This window comes from Leucopleurus acutus, assembly GCF_964270905.1.
Source record: "Leucopleurus acutus genome assembly, chromosome: 17".
NCBI classification, from domain to species: domain Eukaryota; kingdom Metazoa; phylum Chordata; class Mammalia; order Artiodactyla; family Delphinidae; genus Leucopleurus; species Leucopleurus acutus.
The window spans coordinates 31,268,808-31,288,599 of NC_139159.1; the positions used below are offsets into that span (position 1 = coordinate 31,268,808).

The window sequence follows — 19,792 nt, forward strand, 5'->3', positions numbered from 1 at the left end:
AGAAAACTGAATCAACCTTCCAATGAATCAGGGACACAGAAAAAAGACACTTCTTAGTATATAAAACTGGCCAAATACTTTCCAAATTCCACAGAGCTATTGATACATTTACTACTACATATTGAATGGACTATATATTTTTGAGTTCTCATTACTACATATCAGATCATTTCTCATAATTTTCTCAACAGAAATGCCACGGGCCACTTAAAAAACAGGATTACAGACTGAGTGATCCTCACATGGTTCTGTGATTTGAGACTCTTCACAGATACACACAGTCACAGTATATACTGAAGTTTTCTATATATTTTCAGTCTTAAGAGGATGCACTCAAGGCCCTTACACATCTGATGTTAAAGTTGGGGGAGGTCATCAAGAGATCACCAGTTGAAACTGTGTGCTGGATCTGGGCAATTCGAGGATTCCCATGTTCTCCTCTGTCCTAGGAATGTGCCTTCCATATTCCCAGAAGTTGTCCCAAGGACACAGCCTTGAGATAGACATGTGATGTTGAGACTATCCACACTGTGTGTGTGACTGAATCTAGTTAAGGCCTCTATACAAACTTTTAAGATTCTGATGATGAAGATATACTGTCTGGAGATGAGATCTATTGTCTTGAGGCCACCAATGGCAAGCCTCATAATTAAGTTTCCTTACTCATTAAAACTGCTACCTACCAATCTGGAGTGGTCTGCCTCTTTTTTTGGTCTCTCCCTGTCCACTGAGTATGAGGGCCAGTTTACAAACGAATAGTTAAATATATGATTACTGTGCAAGCATACTTTCTCTGACAATGGAGCCAATGCAAGTCAGCAGTAACTATCTCACGCGGTGAAATTAATCAAATACCACCAATATAAATAGCAAACAGACTTTCAATATAAGTGGACAATTTTTTTTTTTTTTTTGCGGTGAGCGGGCCTCGCATTGCCGTGGCCTCTCCCGCTGCGAGCACAGGCTCCAGACGCGCAGGCTCAGCGGCCATGGCTCATGGGCCCAGCTGCTCCGCGGCATGTGGGATCTTCTCGGATCAGGGCACGAACGTGTCCCTTGCATTGGCAGGCGAACTCTCAACCACTGCGCCACCAGGGAAGCCCGGACAATTTCTTTTTGAGCAACAACTTTATTTAGCATCCAGTTAAGGCTGTGTGGCATAGGCTTGATAGTATGAGAGACAATTCTTGTTTTCAGTGAATTTAGAAGCTACGTAAAGAAATGAAGCATTTACATACACAAAACAACTTGAGAAAAAACAGTGATTAATACAGGCCAGTAATGTATAACCAGTAAATATTTTGGATCAGATGGATTAAAGGTGTCATCTAAGTGTACTCTAGTTAAAAAAGAAGATCCTTCCTCTGGAAACAGTAACACCTGGGCCAAGTTCCCTGCTTTGAGCTTTGCACTGATGTTAAGGCGCATTCCATGCATTTCTAGTAGTAGTACCTTGATTTTGTGTCTCATTACTTTTTTCACAGTCCCTAGTTTCTTCTCTCCATGACCTAAGCTATACAGTGTTTCTAGAATTATCTTCCTAAGGTCTAAGTCAAATCATGGTATAGTAAATAAGAGAGTTAGACTCTGGAGTCAAGGGGATCCAGGTTTGAACCCTGGCTCTGCCATTTATTATAAGTGACTTTGGACAACTTACTTAATGTCTCTATGACACAGATTATTCATCTATTAAAATAGGGAAAAAATAACACACCTACTTTTAAATTTTCCATAGGATTAAATAAAATATGAAAATTCCTAGCCAGAATACTCAGTACCTAGTAAATGTTCAGTAAATGTGAGATATTATTTTAATTCTACCCCTACCCCTTATGCCTTAAAATTGCCTGTCAAAATAAATTGTGAGCTTCTAAGCCAGAAATTCAAGCCGTTTTACTTTATGGTGCAGCTGCTTTTCTAGATTTCTGTCATTACACTTTTCCTATTGGCAATCCATGTTTCATCCAGACCAGATGGTATGCCCTTTTCTGCATTATCCCCAGATCTCTCCGCCTTTAAGTAGTTCCTTTGATCAGCCTCAAATGCCCTTCTCATCCCACTTTTCCCTTATTAATTTCAGTTCCTTGATGGTCAAATCCAAGTACTAATTCTCATATGATACAAGTATGATTCCTTTTAATTCCAAGAGTACATTCCATCTGGGCAGATGAGCACCTTCCACTACCAAAGTTGAACTCTTCAGTGTCAGAGATGGGGCTTTTCTCTCCTTTAAATGACAAAGCTGCCAGCATATTGCCTGCACATATTGAAATAAATGCTGAATAATGATGAATGGGGAGACTTGTTGGGACACAGCCTGCCCATATCATGGAAACTTCTCATACAGCAAAGTTTATTCACATTGAACCAATATTTAATGTACAGGATACAAAAGCACTGGACTTTCCAATATTATTCAATTGCTTTCCTTAAATGGTCCCCAAAGTGGGTGTCAAGTCTAGTTATTTCACAGTAATGATTCTATTTCATGGCCAAATGTGCAAATGACATATATTATGTACAACTTCAAGAAGATAAGTCTAGCTTCTGGAGAACAGTATTATTCAGTTAAAGATTTTTTTTTAACCTAGCAATGAATGATTAAATCAGTGTTTCATTGAGCGGATGCTTTAATAAATAAAATCTATGTATGCTCATTTTTTAGAGATGGAAAAACCTCAAATCACTTATCCTTAATAAAACAACATAAAGTGGAGTTGTGCTCATATTACCAAATAGCAGATGGATTACTTAGAAACTCATTTAATTAACCAAATATGTTTATTCATATTTGAGTCTATCATCTTGAAGCACAGATTTCATCTGAAATATAAACTAGAATTTTAGATGTGCCACAGATCTAAAATGTGGTATTCATGTTTTCCTGGGAATTTAATAAAAGTTAAAGTATTTCAGCAAGAGTATGATATAATCCAAATGAAGTGTACACAATCACTTTTCTTACCCACCCACTTCAGGAATAGTTTTGGCCTTGGGACTTATGTATGCAAGCCCTTTCTGATTTAATGGCTCAGGGTTCCATGGGTCTCCCCAGCAGTGGTCTTTAAGTTAATAACTGCTTTCTGATTTAATCATTTAACTAACTTTTCTTCCTTGACCCTTCTTTAACTGCAGCAGATCCTTTGTTTCTTTCAAAAGCTATTAGAACAAATATAGAAAATTCAGGGTTAGGCTCTGACCTGTACTTACAGACACAATTAGAGCTAGGCCCTTTTAACTCTGGTAACTCAGTAAAGCAGACTTGCTGGAAAGAAGGGCAGTAAAGGAAGGTCAAAGACTAATGGAGGAAAGGAGTTGGTTGCCTTTTAAAACCCCAAAGTATATATTGCCTTTTATTCCATTTACTCATTCCTTGTTTGAATGTCTTTCAGGAGTTAATATAATAAGATTATATCATTACTAAAGTTACTATGTGCGGATAAATAAAGCTTCAACCATGGATCAGGTGTTCTTAACCTGTGGCCCTAGGAAAGATTTCAGGCAGTCCCAACTTTCATGAAGTGTGTTGATATACATTTCTTTCTTTCCTTTGGAATAAAGATTTTATAGGCTCAACTTCTTGAAGGATTCTGTAGCACCCCCAAATTTAAGAATCACTGATAAAAAATAATAACATATGTGTTAAAATACATATTGAGTTACATCCAAATGACTTTTTAAAGAAGTTTTACATGTTTTATCTTAAAAACCCATAACATCCAAGTCAGGCAACTGGCACATGGGCTTAGGTGTCTTCAGTCAAATAACTGGATTTCTCAGCAGGAATGCACAAGCAGTAAACTAAACCACCAGCTTTTCACCTTGAAACTGATGATTTACTGGAAAAATAAGGGTTTCAGAAAGTAAAAAATCTGTGCACAGGGATGGAAATTGGAAGTAGAAAGCATACAAAGAGCATGTAAACAGAGGAAACTGAACATAAAAATTAGGAGGTAGTGCAGTGGAATGGTTGAGAGCACATACTCTGGAATCAATCTGAAATGGAATCCAAATCTGCCACTTTATAGTTAGTGGTGTGACCCCAAAATATGTATTCCATTTAATTTTTGTGAGGATTAAATGTAGTGCACTTAGAACAGTGCCTGGCATAAAATAAGCACTCCTCAACTGTTAATTGCTGATGACATTAGTTGCTGGTGATGATAATTGTGATGGAAGAATGTTCTGCCTAACATGAACATAAATAATTAAAACTGACCCCAGGACTGAGACTGTTGTCTTCTCTCTCCTTGCTGACTCACTTTTCAGATCTGGGCCAACACTGATCTAACCTGCTCTAATACTTACTCCCAGCTATCTCTTTCAAGATTTCTCACACTATATAGTACTTAAGGCAGAATTAGTATTAGTAGTAATTAAAGAAATCATACATTGATATAATACTTTACAGCTCCTGTGATATAGACAAGTCAGTCCAGGTTATAAATATCTCCATTTTCAGAGATGAAAGATTTATTTCAAAGACTGCTCAAAGTCTTATATAAATTAATTTTAAATGAGCATATAAGCATCAGATTGTTTGGTAATTAATAATCCTCCTAAATCTTATCATCTCCATTTTACTGACAAGACCATCTTCCATAAGATTTTCCATAAAAATTCTGACAAGAGTTTTGGAGGTGGAAAGACCTTAAACTCTTTTAGTCCAACAGTCTTATTTTATAGATGAAGAACCGAAAGCATTGACATATGCATTTTTGCTCAAAGACATCTGGCTAATAACAGGGCTGATTCAAATTCACATTACTGAATTCAGCTTTTCTTAATTGTATCTTGCCTACTACATGGACATGGAATGAAGTGTTTGCTAAAGAGGATGAAGCTGTTATTGGTTATCTCTGTTTGTGTGTACATTTGCTTGTTCTCAAAGACTGAAAATGTATGCCTTAGTACCATAGGCATATTACTCTATCATTATGATTAATCTTTTATCTTGGAAATGATTTCATCTACTTAGTGTCTCTATTAGTTACTATTAGTAACATAGCACATGAAACAATATGCCATTCACTCTCTCAGAGAAAACTGAGGCAGGCAGGAAGAACTTCAAAGTAACATGCATTCCCTCCAGCCTTGTAAAATGAAATTAATTATAGTGTGATGAATTGTTTACAGATGTGAGCCCATCATAGGAGGGCCATCCTGCCTGTCTCCTCTCCATACCTTGGATTATACACACAATGATCTAGATCATCAGTGCCACCTGTAAAGGGAAAACTCACATATCAAAGGAGACCATGTATAAGGCTTTAACTTTTTAGCTTCTATCCATCAGTATTTTTCATACCACATGCATGTATAACTTTTGTAATATTTTGAAGTATATTTAAAAGTTTATGCCATTTCTTTAGCCAATGAGAAAATACTGTGATAGAAGAAATGAAATTTTCAAAAAGGATTAAAAATCTTCTTTTTCTTTTTTTTTTTTTTTTTTTTTGCAGTACGCGGGCCTCTCACTGTTGTGACCTCTCCCGTTGCGGAGCACAGGCTCCGGACGCGCCAGCACAGCGACCATGGCTCACGGGCCCAGCTGCTCCGCGGCATGTGGGATCTTCCCGGACTGGGGCACGAACCCGTGTCCCCTGCATTGGCAGGTGGACTCTCAACCACTGCACCACCAAGGAAGCCCTTTCTTTTTCTTTTTGATTGGCTTATTTACTTTTTAAAAAAGGTCAGCTTCAAGTTTTAATTTTTATCATTGCTGTATTCTACTAAAATAAATATTATTTATGTTTACCTCACATCATTGTAACAAAAGTTTTGAGGTACACTGGTAAAAATACAAACCATTATCTCAGTATCTAGCATTTGTTCTCTGAAAACAGTAGAGTGTTAAAAGAAAAAAGAAAGGACAGAAAGAAAAGGAAGAAAGAAAAAAAGGAATGAAGAAAGGGAGGAGGGAAGAAAGAAGGAAGGAAGGAAAGAAGGAAGGAAGGAAGGAAGAAAAGAAAAAGTAGGTAGATCACTAAAGAGAAACAAAAGACATTGCTTCCACAGATGTAAACAGCACATTTACATGATTACTAAAATACTAAGAATTTCTTCTAAAGTGCCTATTGCTTTTCAAATATAGTCCTTCTGAAGAAGAGGACAAATCAGATGATGATATAGCAGAAATCCTTAATTAAAACTATTTTAACTATAAAAACTTACACCACTGTTGCATATTTTTGTTTTTGTTTTGTTTTGTATTGTTTTGTTGCTTTTCTTTCATTCAGTTGGAAAAATGTAAAGAATTAACACTGAGTAGAATAGATTACAATTTTTCACTCAAAAATCAGATATAGAAATTATACATTGAATAACATAAAAATTGGTCTTCTCTACTTTTATGCATTTTTTAAAGCATGGGTAAAAAATGTTGGGGATTTATTAAGAAATTCCTTACTTTGCAAATTTAACTTAGGTGATCTACATACAAACTCTCCATCTTTTTGTACTACATGCCTGGAGATTACATTCACAGGGCTGCACAAGGCCCACACTGTTGGTAGGCAAACAACCTCCTTCACCTAGTGGCAAAAACAGCTGTTGAAAGGTGTCCATCATGCAACACTGAATGAGGAGTATGGGAAGTGAACAGAAGTGACCTCCAACCTGTATCCTGGGGACCTAAAGGTCAACTTATCACTAACCAGTTGTGAGGGTTGATTTTATGTGTCAATTTGGCTGGGCCACAGTACCCAGATATTTGGTCAAACACTAGTCTAGATATTGCTGTGAAGGTATTTTTTAGATGAGATTAACATTTAAATCAATAAACTTTAAGCAGATTTACTCTTCATAATGTAGATAGATCTCATCCAATCAGGTGAAGGCCTTAAGAGGAAAAAAAGAGTCCTCTCCTGAGGAAGACAAAAGTCTGCTTCTAGACTGCCTTCAGACTCTAGATGCCAAATTGACTCTTTTCTGGGTCTTCAGTGGCCTGCTGATTTTGAACTTGTCAGCCTCCACAATTGCTTGAACAAATTCCTTAAAATCTCTCTCTCTCTTTGTGCATTTTCAGTTTGCTACTATATGAAATAGGGTGATAATATATACTTCCACATTTTTTTGTTTTGCGGTATGCAGGCCTCTCACTGTTGTGGCCTCTCCTGTTGTGGAGCACAGGCTCCGGACGTGCAGGCTCAGCGGCCATGGCTCACGGGCCCAGCCGCTCCGCGTCATGTGGGATTTTCCCGGACCAGGGCACAAACCCGTGTCCCCTGCATCAGCAGGCGGACTCTCAACCACTGCACCACCAGGGAAGCCCTATACTTCCACATTTTTAAATGATTATATGAGATGATGTATATATAGTGCTTTATAAACTTAATATTAGTTATTAACACTGCCTAATTGAGAAGGTGCCCCTTTTATCTTCACATTATTAACTTCAGTATAGGGGTAGTGTCTAGGAAAGAGTGAGTGGTAAGGAAAAAGATATTGTGAAGAATATCAAAATTTATAATTATGGGTGCCACCATTAATCTTCACTAACTGAGCACATACTATGCACTGGGCATTATGATAGAGCATTAATGTGTATTTCTCATTTAATATCCCAACAATCACAGAAATTTTGAAGAAATTACAATTTCTCATTTTTAGATGTGGTCACTGAGTTTTGAAGAGGAAGCTGTTAAATAATTCAATCATGATCCAAAAAATAAGAAAAGAGAAAGAAGAACTTCAAATCCAGATTTTTCTGATTATATTTTTAATCACTAAACAATACTACATTCCAGAAATAAAATAGTTTAAATGATGGGAGATAAGAAATACATTAAAAAAATACATCAAAACAATTCAGTTTAAAAAGTTAGAATTACTGCTAAAGCAGCTTCCATTATTGGAGGACTAAATCTAGGAATCAATTGTCAATTACTAAGAATTGTCAATTACCTACAAACACGGCAATATTGTCATATTTCCTTTTTTCTGGATTCCCTTTCAATTTCTCCTCCATACTTCTATTTTTAATATTTTGAATTCTTTGTATTTAAAGCTCTACCAAAGATGACTGAACTGGCCCTTCTTGCAGGCATGATAAGTTGACATCTTAGAGATCGGTGGCATTGCCCTATCAATTGTCTCTCTCAGCCAAGCCCCAATGCCTGACATTAAAATATTTTTTCTTTGCAATTGGAGTAAGTTTTTACAAGTCTATATGTCTACTGTAAAAGAAGATTATATCTATATGAAAATTCTAACATCTTTGTGAATATTTTTTATTTGGATGACTCTCTCTCCTTCCTCAAACCAGTCCAAAAACACTGGTAGAGAGGCATTTTCTAGAAGAGTGCATTGAAAGGGAAAGTACAATGAAGAAGTATTGTTTTCATTCTCTTCCCAATTATTCTTTGGACTAACATTACTCTAAAAATAAAATGTTAATAGATGCCAATAGCTAGAGAGAGAGAGATGTATCCCTACATAGACAGATGCATTTTAAGCTGATTAAACTCAAAACTAAAAAAAAAAGAAAGATGCAGTATGTCCTTACTTAAGATCACTTAATTTATGGTTAAGACTTAACATTAGAAAAAAAGTGATGACATTAAACATAATACATATACAAAAATAATAGATTACTTTTTCATACCCCCTTTATCTAACAGTCATAATAGGAAAATGACAGATTAATCTAAAAGGACTATTTTTTTCATGCAAAGGCAAAGTGATTATGCAATTTTCTTTTCCACACTGTCTTTATGAGGTTTTAACTATAGTTTTAGAGGATTTCCAATGTAGAAGTTAAACATACAGTTTTATAGTTACTATAATTTTAAAAATAGAGATAGCAAGTAGTGATTCTACCAATATTCAAGCATCTCTTTAGTCTTCCTTGTAGCCAAAAAGCATGCCAGTGGTTACAGGCAATTTTCAGACCTCTATATTATAATACACAAATGTCTACTAATTTGAAAATATCTAGAATAAATAGTTTTACACTTGTTTCTCTATTTTCAACCTTAGTATTTGGTGTTTCTTTACCCCCAATCCGTGCAGACTTTATTACTACTAATATGTCTGTGGAGAGGTAAGTCACAGACAAATGGTTAAAACCCTGTGTAAATCCATCAACAAGGAAAACATAAATTCTGTTATATCCATGTGATAGAATACTATTCAGCAATAAAAAAGAATGAAGTATTGATACACACAACATGGATAAATCTTAAAATAGTATGCTGAATGTAAGAAGCCAGACACAAAAGAGTTTATACAGAATGACTCCTTTTATATAAAACTCAATAAAATGATAACTAATCCATATGAACAGAAAGTGGGCCAGTGGTTGCTTTGGGACTAGGGGGACAGGCAGGAAGAAATGCTTACAAAATAAGTTTATACATACATCAAAACTTGTCAAAGTGTACACTTTATATATGTGCAGTTTATTGTATGTTATTTATATATTGATAAAGCCTTTTTAAAAGCTCTGTGTAAAATAAATAAATTGCAGTCTATCTTTAAACATCTTCATTCATTCAAGTATCCTTTAATTTGTTCAAAAGTACTAACTGGAAAATACAAGCATGATGGGAATTAAAAGATTCCTTAAGGCATCCACTGTCAAAGCTGGGCAAGCAACATGAAATAAAACAAAAAATTATAATGAAGTTGTTATAAATAAAAATTTAAAAGCCCTGAGGAAGGAATAATTATATATTTTTTCTGGAAGTATTAGAGAAGACTCTCAAATCATCATTCAAATAAACTTCCCAGTGAAGTTTTTCCTGTCCATACTCTCTAAAAGTACATCTCTATTTTTCTCTACAGCACTTATCACCATCAGACAGCACTTCACTCATTTATTTTGTTTGGTATCCATACATCCCCATACACATAGATACAATTAAACTCCACAAGGGCAGCAACTTTGTCTGTTTTGTTCATTGCTGAGTTGCCATAACTTCTAAGGGAGCCAAGTCCATAAAAATACACAATAAACATTTTTTTCTGAATGAATGAGTGAGTGGACTGAAAATTTACAATGGGGCAGATTTTAGGCTGGCACTGGGGATTAAAGCAGTCAATTCAACAGACATGATTCTTGCCATTATGAAATGTATATGTACATGTAATGAATAATGAAAAATAAATAAAATATAATCACACCTAAATGGGATTGAACTTGTCAAAGAAAAGCACAGAATAATGGGAAAGGTTGTACTAGTGCAACCTAATCTGGGATTATGGAATCTGGGAAGCTCTCATGGAGGAAGTAACATTTAGCTGATATCTGAAAGCTAAGTAAGAATTATTCAAGAGAATGTGGTGAAAAAATATGCCTTTATGGAGAGAATAGGTTGGGTGGAGAGCCTGAGACAGAAAGGAACTCAGCATTTTTTAGGAACAGAGGCAGAGGAAAACAATGTGGTAGGAGAGCAGTAAGCAAGGACAGAGCAGAAACGGATGAAAATAGAGAGGTGGAAGGAAGATGACGCCTCTTGCAGGAAACATTGAGGATTTTATACTTTCCCCTTAGACTAGCAAGAAATCATTTTTGGCTTATACTGAAGCAGAAGAGTAGCATGATTGGATTTCCTTGTAAACTGATCACTTTACTGTGTGGATAATGAACTGAGAGGACTTACGAACCAAGTCTAGAGGACTGATTTTGAGGCCACTGCAGTGATCTACAAATTGTTCCAGTCCACCTTTCTGAGCTTACTGGCATGAAGTTGTTCATAATATTCTCTTATTAGTGATTCAACCTCTGTAGTAATAAAAATTACATCTCTACTTCCAGTGTAATTGCGTAATTCCTTTTTTAAATTATTAATCCTACTGGAGTTTTGTCTATTTTTATTAGCCTTTCTAAAATGAATAAGTCTTTGTGGATCCACTCTGTTCTATGTTTATTATATCATATGCTTATTTTTTTCTACTTCATTAATTTATTAATTACCTTCACTATTTCCTTCTTCCTAAAATCTTTGGATATATTTGGGTATATTTTCTAAGTTGAATGCTTAGCTAATGAATTTTTAACTTTTATTCTTTCTAATGTAGCATTTGGACTATAAATTTATTTTTGTAAAGCATTACTTCAGCTGTAACCCACATGGAATGACAGGTAGTAAGTGTTTCATTCAGTTCATATTTTATCATTTCCATAATGATTTATTTTTAATCTCTGAGTTGTTTAGAAGCATGCTTTTAAATGTTCAAACATGTCTTTATTTTTTTACTTCTAACTTGCTGCATTGTCAAAAAATGGTTTCTGCATGTTAATATGTTGAAGCTAACTTTATAGTCCACCAATAGGCATGTTTAGTGTTTCATATATTCTTGATAAACATGTGCATTTCCTTTGGGAGTGAATGAAATTACCTAGGTGGAGAGTTTAATATAAAAAGCGTAAGAAGCCATTCCACCCATTCTACCACACAAATGTTTGCTATATAATAGAGAGTTCCTGACTTACATGTACTACTATCAGCTATAGCCACAACTATTCACTATGTCTATTTTACTTCTCCATACTTTCACAGATTCTCTTTGCTCTTCTTGTACACCTGCCATCACTGTTCCAGAACAACCATGTTTTTTATATAGCCAGCGTGGAGCTCTCTCTTCAAAAATCATCTGACTCACCAACTCCTACAGAAAACTCTATGATTTCCTGGTTTGGTTTTGATGTCTTGCCTACATTCTCCCCATGCTTGAGCACTTAACTCACTAACCACAGTTATTCCCTTCCCTCCTAGACTTTGAACATCTGCGGACAGAGACATCTGAGTCATTGCATTTCTTTCTTTTTTTTTTGCAGTACGCGGGCCTCTCACTGCTGTGGCCTCTCCCGTTGCAGAGCACAGGCTCCAGACGTGCAGGCTCAGTGGCCATGGCTCATGGGCCTAGCTGCTCCACGGCATGTGGGATCTTCCCGGACCAGGGCAGGAACCCGTGTTCCTTGCATCAGCAGGCGGACTCTCAACCACTGTGCCACCAGGGAAGCCCTGAGCCATTGCATTTCTTGGCCTCAGTATAATGACTCACATATTGTAGGTGTTCAACAAATGTCTCAATTCATGAATGGATAAATGAATCAATGAGTTTTGTTTAAGCTCTCAAAGGAAACACATTAGCAGAAGACTAATGAATTCTACAACTTGATTGCATTATGAGGAACATGATAGTATCACTTAAAATTAATTTTGTTATAAGAAGAAAAACATTTATATTATCAAGTTGATTGTAAGGTTAATAAATTCTTTAATGAAGAGAGAATTCCCTATACAAAAAAGTTCAATTAAATAGTGATTATAATAAAGATATTTTCTAATATTGAACAAAAATATCACCAAGAGGAATTTTTTTCAAAAAAAATGAAGGAACAGTTTACAGAATTTTCTATGTTTTCCATTATAGGTGGAAACAATGATGTACCCCTTAACTTGAAATAAGGAAAAACACAACTGTATTCGGCATAGAAACATCATCCACATCTCTATTGTGGAGAGCCAATGGTTAGCTTGGATCAGTTTTACTCCATTCATTCAGTCAGTCAGGCATCCATTCATGCATATGTGAACTGTGAACCAAAATATTGCCTGCTATATCTGTAAACAAAGGATGTTGCAGCCATCAAGCCATCACATTACAGCCTCCCAGACAGTGAGCCCTGAGGGAAATTCAGGATGGAGACAAAGGGGCTGCCCACTGCCAATTCAGTCACTGTAGCCACCCCTCACGGTGCACCCTGAGGAAATTCAGGATGATAAAACACAGGATACTGGCCCCAAATAGCTGAGGTGCATATCAAAGGAATGATTTCAGTGAGGCCAGGCTCATGCATCTTTCCATACATAGAAAAGCACTCAATTCCTTAACTTGAGATATCTGGTTTAATTTTATTAACAGTAATCTTTTGATGTTCCAACCATCTGGTTTTGTTGCCAAAAGTCCTATATATCCTGGCTCCCCCCACTTCCTCTTCGGAACAGTTTCTCATCATTATCTGAGATGCTGCATCCCAGGCCTAACTTCTCAGGTTTGCCCACTGAACAAAACATAACTCTTAACTTTCAGGTTGTGCATTTTTTTCAGTCAAAAAAATAACATACTTAATGAAGATCTACAATGTGTCAGTCACTATTGACCAGTCACCAATCACTCTCATTAAGTGAAGAAATCACACAAAATCCCTGCTTGCATGGATGTTATATTAATTACTGCAATTAACAAATCTGAAGTCAATATTTATTAACATAAGGATTTTCCCAGCAAGGAAATTGTTCATATGTCTGAACAACAGTCACCAGGGGAGAAGATGCAAGATTGTGGGGACACAATTTTATCATTAGAGAAGTGTACTGTGCTTGGCTGAAAAATATTTCACCAGGAATCATTTTAACCTAGAAGAAATATGCCTAAGGAAAAGCTACCCTTCTTTACAACATTTCTATGCTGATGAGACAACTTATGAGAACTAATTCTGCTTCCCAATTCCCAACTGAGCAAGACCCTTCCCAGGACAGACCTCTCTCCCACTTCCTCTACTTTAGCTCCTCTCTGAAGTACCTAGATAATAGTTTCTGGTGCACATTTCCAGAGTCATTTTACAGATGCTAAAGCCTCCAGGAAATGGAAGATGTTAACTACTTGATGACCATGAGCACATAGCCCCCAGACCTACTGGAGCCTAAGTATCAGTAATGTTAACCCCTATGACACTGTCCTGTTACCTCACCATCAGCCAGTCAGAGAATTATGCATGAACTGATTACATACCCTGTAACCCCCACCCCACCCCTCACCTGGCCTTTAAAAATGCTTTCATGAAACCTATCCAAGAGTTCCAGTATTTGGAGTACTAGCTGCTCTGGATTCTTTGCTTGGTGCCCTGCAATAAATCCTGCACTTTCCCTCACCACAACCGGATGTCAGTAGATTAGCTTTATTGCATGCAGGTGAGTAGACCCAAGTTTGGTTCAGTAATAGTACTATTTTTCTCATTAAAAAAAAACTGATTTCAAAGAAATATATTAAAAAATTATACTGCCCTTCAGAAAATGGAAATGTAATCAAAGTCCACCACTGAAAGTCTAGTGAATTACAGGACTCTCTTCCAAGCTAATGACCAACCATGGTAAGGTTTCCATTGAGTATACAGACGATATCCTTTTTCAATGGCATAGCAAAGCACCAGATATCTCCTTCAAAAGATCAACATATTAAAAAATAAAACTTTGGAAAAATACTTTGTATTTCATAAATACCTGATATAAGAAAAATTATAAACTGTAAGCAAAATATGGTTGAATAATATCACCTCACAGATATAATATTCAACTTATTTTCAGAAGAAAACATGTTTACAAAAATTAACAACAGGCATGCTTATCTTTAATTGTAATTTATATTGTGACTGAAGGAGAAGATTTTAAATATACAGAGAAAAATTTGTTACTAAGTACTCTTTTTAGCTAAAATGGATATGCAAAGATACTAAGGGAAATATGATGTACATATTATATTGTAGGTAAGTATCTCAAAACCAATATTTTAGAATACCTGTTTTTGCTGTGGCAAAACATAAGAACTTAAGAATTAATCTAAATTTTACTTGAACAACTGGAAATATATAAACTTTTCAGTTTAAATGAGGTTTTAAGAGGCAGGACCAAGATAGTGACATAGGAGGCTTCTAAATTTCCCTCTTCTCACATATGCACTGAATGCACACAGCTATACCTGGAGCAATTCACTGAGAGAAATTCAGAAACCAGCTGACTGACTCCTTCACGTGGGGTGAATAAGAAAATCACACACCTAAATCCATAGGGAAAGCTGAGACACACTCTGACTATAAACCCCACCCCTAGCACAGTGCCATACAATCAGAAGGGACCCCCCAACTCCCAGCTTCTCTCTGGGAGTGAAGGGCTTGGACCACACATATGGTGCCCCAACTTTTAAAGCTCCCACCTGAGGGATGGGGTCCCAAAACACCTGGCTCTGAAAGTCAACAGGACTTGCATTCATGAGTCCTACACTATTATAGCAAACAAAGAATTAGTTCTTAAAGGAACACAAGCACTTGCCACAGCTATTCCCCCAAGACTCAGCACAGAGGGAGCAGGCAAACACTACCATCTCCCAGTCTTTCCCTGGAAGGTGTTTGACTGCAACATTACAAGCTGCTGCCTGAGGGTTCAGCTTTTTTTTTTTTTTTTTTTTTTGCGGTACGCGGGCCTGTCACTGTGGTGGCCTCTCCTGTTGCGGAGCACAGGCTCCGGACGCGCGGGCTCAGCGGCCATGGCTCACGGGCCCAGCTGCTCCGCGGCATGTGGGATCTTCCCGGAGCGGGGCACGAACCCGTGTACCCTACATCGGCAGGCGAACTCTCAATCACTGCGCCACCAGGGAAGCCCAGAGGGTCCAGCTTTTAATGAGCATGCATCTTCATACTGTACTGGATGTGATCCCCCTCAGAGACCAGGGGAGTGGGTGGGCACTTTCCTGCCTTCTCCCTCAAGCTCATTCCAACAATAAAACCAAGTTACCAGTACTTCGGGAAAATACCTCAGTATATCAGGAAAGAAACTGTATACATACAGGGTCCAACTTTTACAGCTGCCATTCAAGGAATGGACTCCCAAATAATTTATCTCTGATAGCCAGTGGGGTTGCATTCATAGCCACACAGAATTATGACAAAGAAGCAGTTGTTAATGGGCATGTGAGCACTTGCCACAGCTATACCACAAAGACTCAGTACAGAGGGAGTGGGCAAAATGCTCTTCTCCCAGTGTCTGCCTGGAAGGGCTGTGTAGTCAACTGCACATGTGCCCAGCTACTGCCTGAGGGTCTGGCTTCTAATCAGCCTGCATCTAGGTGCTGTTGCAGTCCTGTCCTTTGGGACACTGAAAGGTCTTGAGGTGTCTTGGGACACCCTCAACTACAGGCAGCCACTAAGAACAAGGACCGTGACTTGAACAATTACAAAGGTTTGAGCAGCAGCTAGGAGCCTGGGCTAGCTTATTGACAAGGTTCATCTCCTGCGCAAGACCAGTCTGTAAAGACTGGAAAAAGTGACTCTTTGAGCCATTGTCCAGAAACTAACACAGAACATCAAGGAAAATCAAGAAACAAAGAAATATATTGGGCTGGCCAAAAGTTTGTTTGGGTTTTTCCATACTATCTTATGGAAAAACCTGAATGAATTTTTTGGCCAACCAAATATTTCAAACAAAAGAATGAGATAAATCTCCAGAAACCATTATTAATAAAGTAGAGATAAGTGATTTACCAAACAGAGAGTTCAATTTAACCGTCATAAACATGCTCACCAAGATCAGGAGTGCAAATACTGAACATGAGAATTTCAATAGAGAGAAAAGTATAAACAGAAATCATAGTGCTGAAGAATACAATAAGTGAACTGACAAATTCAGTAGAGGCACAGCTAGAACAAACAGAAGAAAGGATCAGAAAATTCAGAGACACTGCTATGGAATTCATCTAATCAAAGGGGAAAAAAGAAAAAAGAATGAAAAAGAGTAAAGGTAGCTTAAGGGGCTTATGGGACTATATATATATATTACAAGAGTCTCAAAAGGAAAAGAGAGAAAGGAGTAGAAAACTTATACAAAGAAATAATGGCTGAAAAATTGCCTAACCTGGGAAAAGAAATAGACATCCTGGTCCAGGAAGCCTAACCAATGCCAAATAGGATGAATATAGAGACCCACAACAAGATACATTATAATTACATTGGCAAAATTTAAGGTCAAAGAGAGAATCTTAAAAGCAACAACAACAAAAAAACTTGTTTTATAGAAAATAACACCTTTAAGACTATAAGCAGATTTTTCAGCAGAAACCTTGTGGCTTAAAAGCAGTGGGATGATATTTTAAAAGTGCTGGAAAAAAACAAAGACAACAAGAATACTCTTCCCCTGAAAGCTGCCCTTCAGAAATGAAAGAGAGATAAAGATTCTTCTAGAAAAACAAAAACTGAAGATCACTTGACTGACCTTACAAGAAACATTAAAGGGAGCTCTTCAAGCTGAAATAAAAGAATACTAATTTGTAACATGAAAACATATGAAAGTATAAAACTCACTGGTAAAAGTAAGTATATAGTTTAATTCAGGATACTCTAATATTACAATGGTGGTCGGTAAATAACTTAAAAGTGTGGTGTAAAGGTTAAAAGACAAAAGGACTCAAAATAACTCTAACAAAATAATTTGTTAATGGATATACAGTATAAATACATGTGAATATGATATCAAAAACATAAAATTTGAGGGGACATGTAAAAATGTAGAGCTTTTTAATGCATTTGAAGTTATCAGCTTAAGGTAGACAGTTATTACTATAAGTTGTTTTTTGTAAGTATCATGGAAACCACAGAGTAAAAACCTACACTAGATACACAAAAACTATAGAGAAAGGAATCAAAGAATGCCACTACAAAAAAATCATCAAATCATAAAGGAAGAGAGCAATAGAAGAAGAAAAGAATAAAGGAACTGCAAAAGAGACAGAAAACAATTAACAGGATCTTACAGTAAGTCCATACCTATTTTAAATGTAAATAAACTAAATTCTCCAATCAAAAGACATAGATTCATTGAATGGATTAAAAAACAAACCCCAATTACATGCTGCATACAAGAGACTCACTTCTGCTTTAAGAACACACTTAAAATAAAAGAATGGGAAATGATATTCCATGCAAAAGTAAACCAAAAATGGAAGAGATAGCTGTATTTATATCAGACAACATAGAATTTAAGCATATAACTGTAATAAGAGACAAAGGACATGATATAATTATAAAGGAGTCAATTTATCAAGAGCATATAATCAAATATAAATATGTATGCACCCAACATCAGAGCAACTAAATATATAAAGTAAATATTAACAGACCTGAATGGAGAAATAGCAATACCATTATAGTACAGGACTTTAATACCCAATTTTCAACAATAGCTAGATAATCCAGAGAGAAAATAAATTTAAAAATCGGTCTTAAAATACATGTTAGACTAGATAGATCTAACAAATGTATATAGAACATTCCATCCAACAGGAGCAGAATTCACATTCTTTTCAAGAATACATGGAACATTCTTCAGTTTAAATCATGTGTTAGGCTGCAAAACAAGTCTTAATAAATTTAGGAAAATTGAAACAATATCAAGTGTATATTCCAACCACAATGGTATGAAACTAGAAATCAATTACAAAAAGGAAACTGGAAGATTCACAAATATGTGAAGATTAAACTATATGCTACTAAACAATCAATAGGTCATAGAAGAAATCGAAAGGGTAATCAAAAACTATCTTGAGACAAATGAAAATGGAAATACAACATACCAAAACTTATTGAATGCAGCAAAAGTTGATCTAAGTGGAAAGTCGTAGTGATAAATGCCTACATTAATGAAAAAGAGAGATCTCAATGAAACAACTGAAATTTACACCTAAAAGTATTAGAAAAAGAAGAACAAATTAAGCCCAAAGTTAGTAGAAAAATGAAAGTAGCAAAGATCAGAGTGGGAAAAAATTAAATAGTGACTAGAAAGAAAATATTAATGAAAATAAGAGCTGATTTTTTGGAAAGATAAACAAAATTGACAAATCTTTGACTAGACTGAGTAAAGAAAAAAGATTTAAATAAAGTCAGAAAAGAAAGAGGAGACATTACAAATGATAACATAAAAATACTAAGGATTATTAGAAACCATTATGAATAGTTATACGCCAACATATTAGATAACCTAGAAGAAATAGATAAATTTATAGAAACATACAACCTACCAAGACTGAATCATGAGGAAACAGAAAATCTGAACAAACCAATTACTAGTAAGGAGACTGAACCAGTAATCAAAACCTCCCAACAAAGACTAGGCTTTACTGGTGAATTCTACCAAACATTTGAAGAACTAATCCCATTCCTTCTCAAACTCTTCCAAATATTAGAAAAGGAGGGAACACTTCCAAACTCATTGTATGCCATTGCATTACCCTGATATCAAAGCCAGAAATGGACACTGCAAGAAAAAAATAAATTACAGATCAATTCCCCTGATGAAAACAAATGCAAATAACCTCAACAAAATATTAACAAACCAAATTCAAAAGCATGATACAAGGATCATACACCATGATCAAATGGAATTTATTCCAGTGATTCAAAGATAATTCAGCATACGCAAATCAAAAATGTGATACATCACATTGACAAAATGAAGAATAAAAATCATATGACCATCTCAATAGATGCAGAAAAGCCATTTGACAAAATTAAACATCCTTTCATGATAAAAAGTCTCAACAAATTGAGTATACAAGAAATGTACCTCAAAATAATAAAGATTATGTATGACAAGTTCAGTGTTAACATAATTTTTATCAGTGAAAAGCTGAAAACCTTTCTTCTAAGATCAAGAACATGACAAGGATGTGCACTCTCAAATCTTTTATGCAACACTGTACTGGAAGTTTTAGCCACAGCAATTGGGCAAGGAAAAGAAATGAAAGACACCCAAAACAGAAAGGAAGAAGCAAAATAGTCATTATTTTCAGACGACATAATATTATACATAGAAAACCCTAAAGACTCCACAAAAATACTGTTGTAACTAATAGATGAATTCAGTAAGTTTGCAGGATTTACAATTACAATACTCAGTTATGTTTCTATATACCAAGAACAAATTATCCAAAATAGAAATTAAGGAAACAATCTTAATTACAATAGCATCAAAAAATTAAAGTACTTAGAAATAAATTTAATCAAGGCAGTGAAATAGCT

The 19,792-nt window shown here is 35.9% G+C and overlaps 1 protein-coding gene across 1 annotated transcript in view; it reads right to left on the reverse strand.

Moving 5' to 3' along the window:
- Positions 1 to 19,792, reverse strand: part of MMP16 (matrix metallopeptidase 16) — a gene marked incomplete at both ends in the record, with an annotated part of 349,843 nt that overhangs the window by 246,972 nt on the left and 83,079 nt on the right. The gene's annotated exons all lie outside the window — the stretch shown is intronic.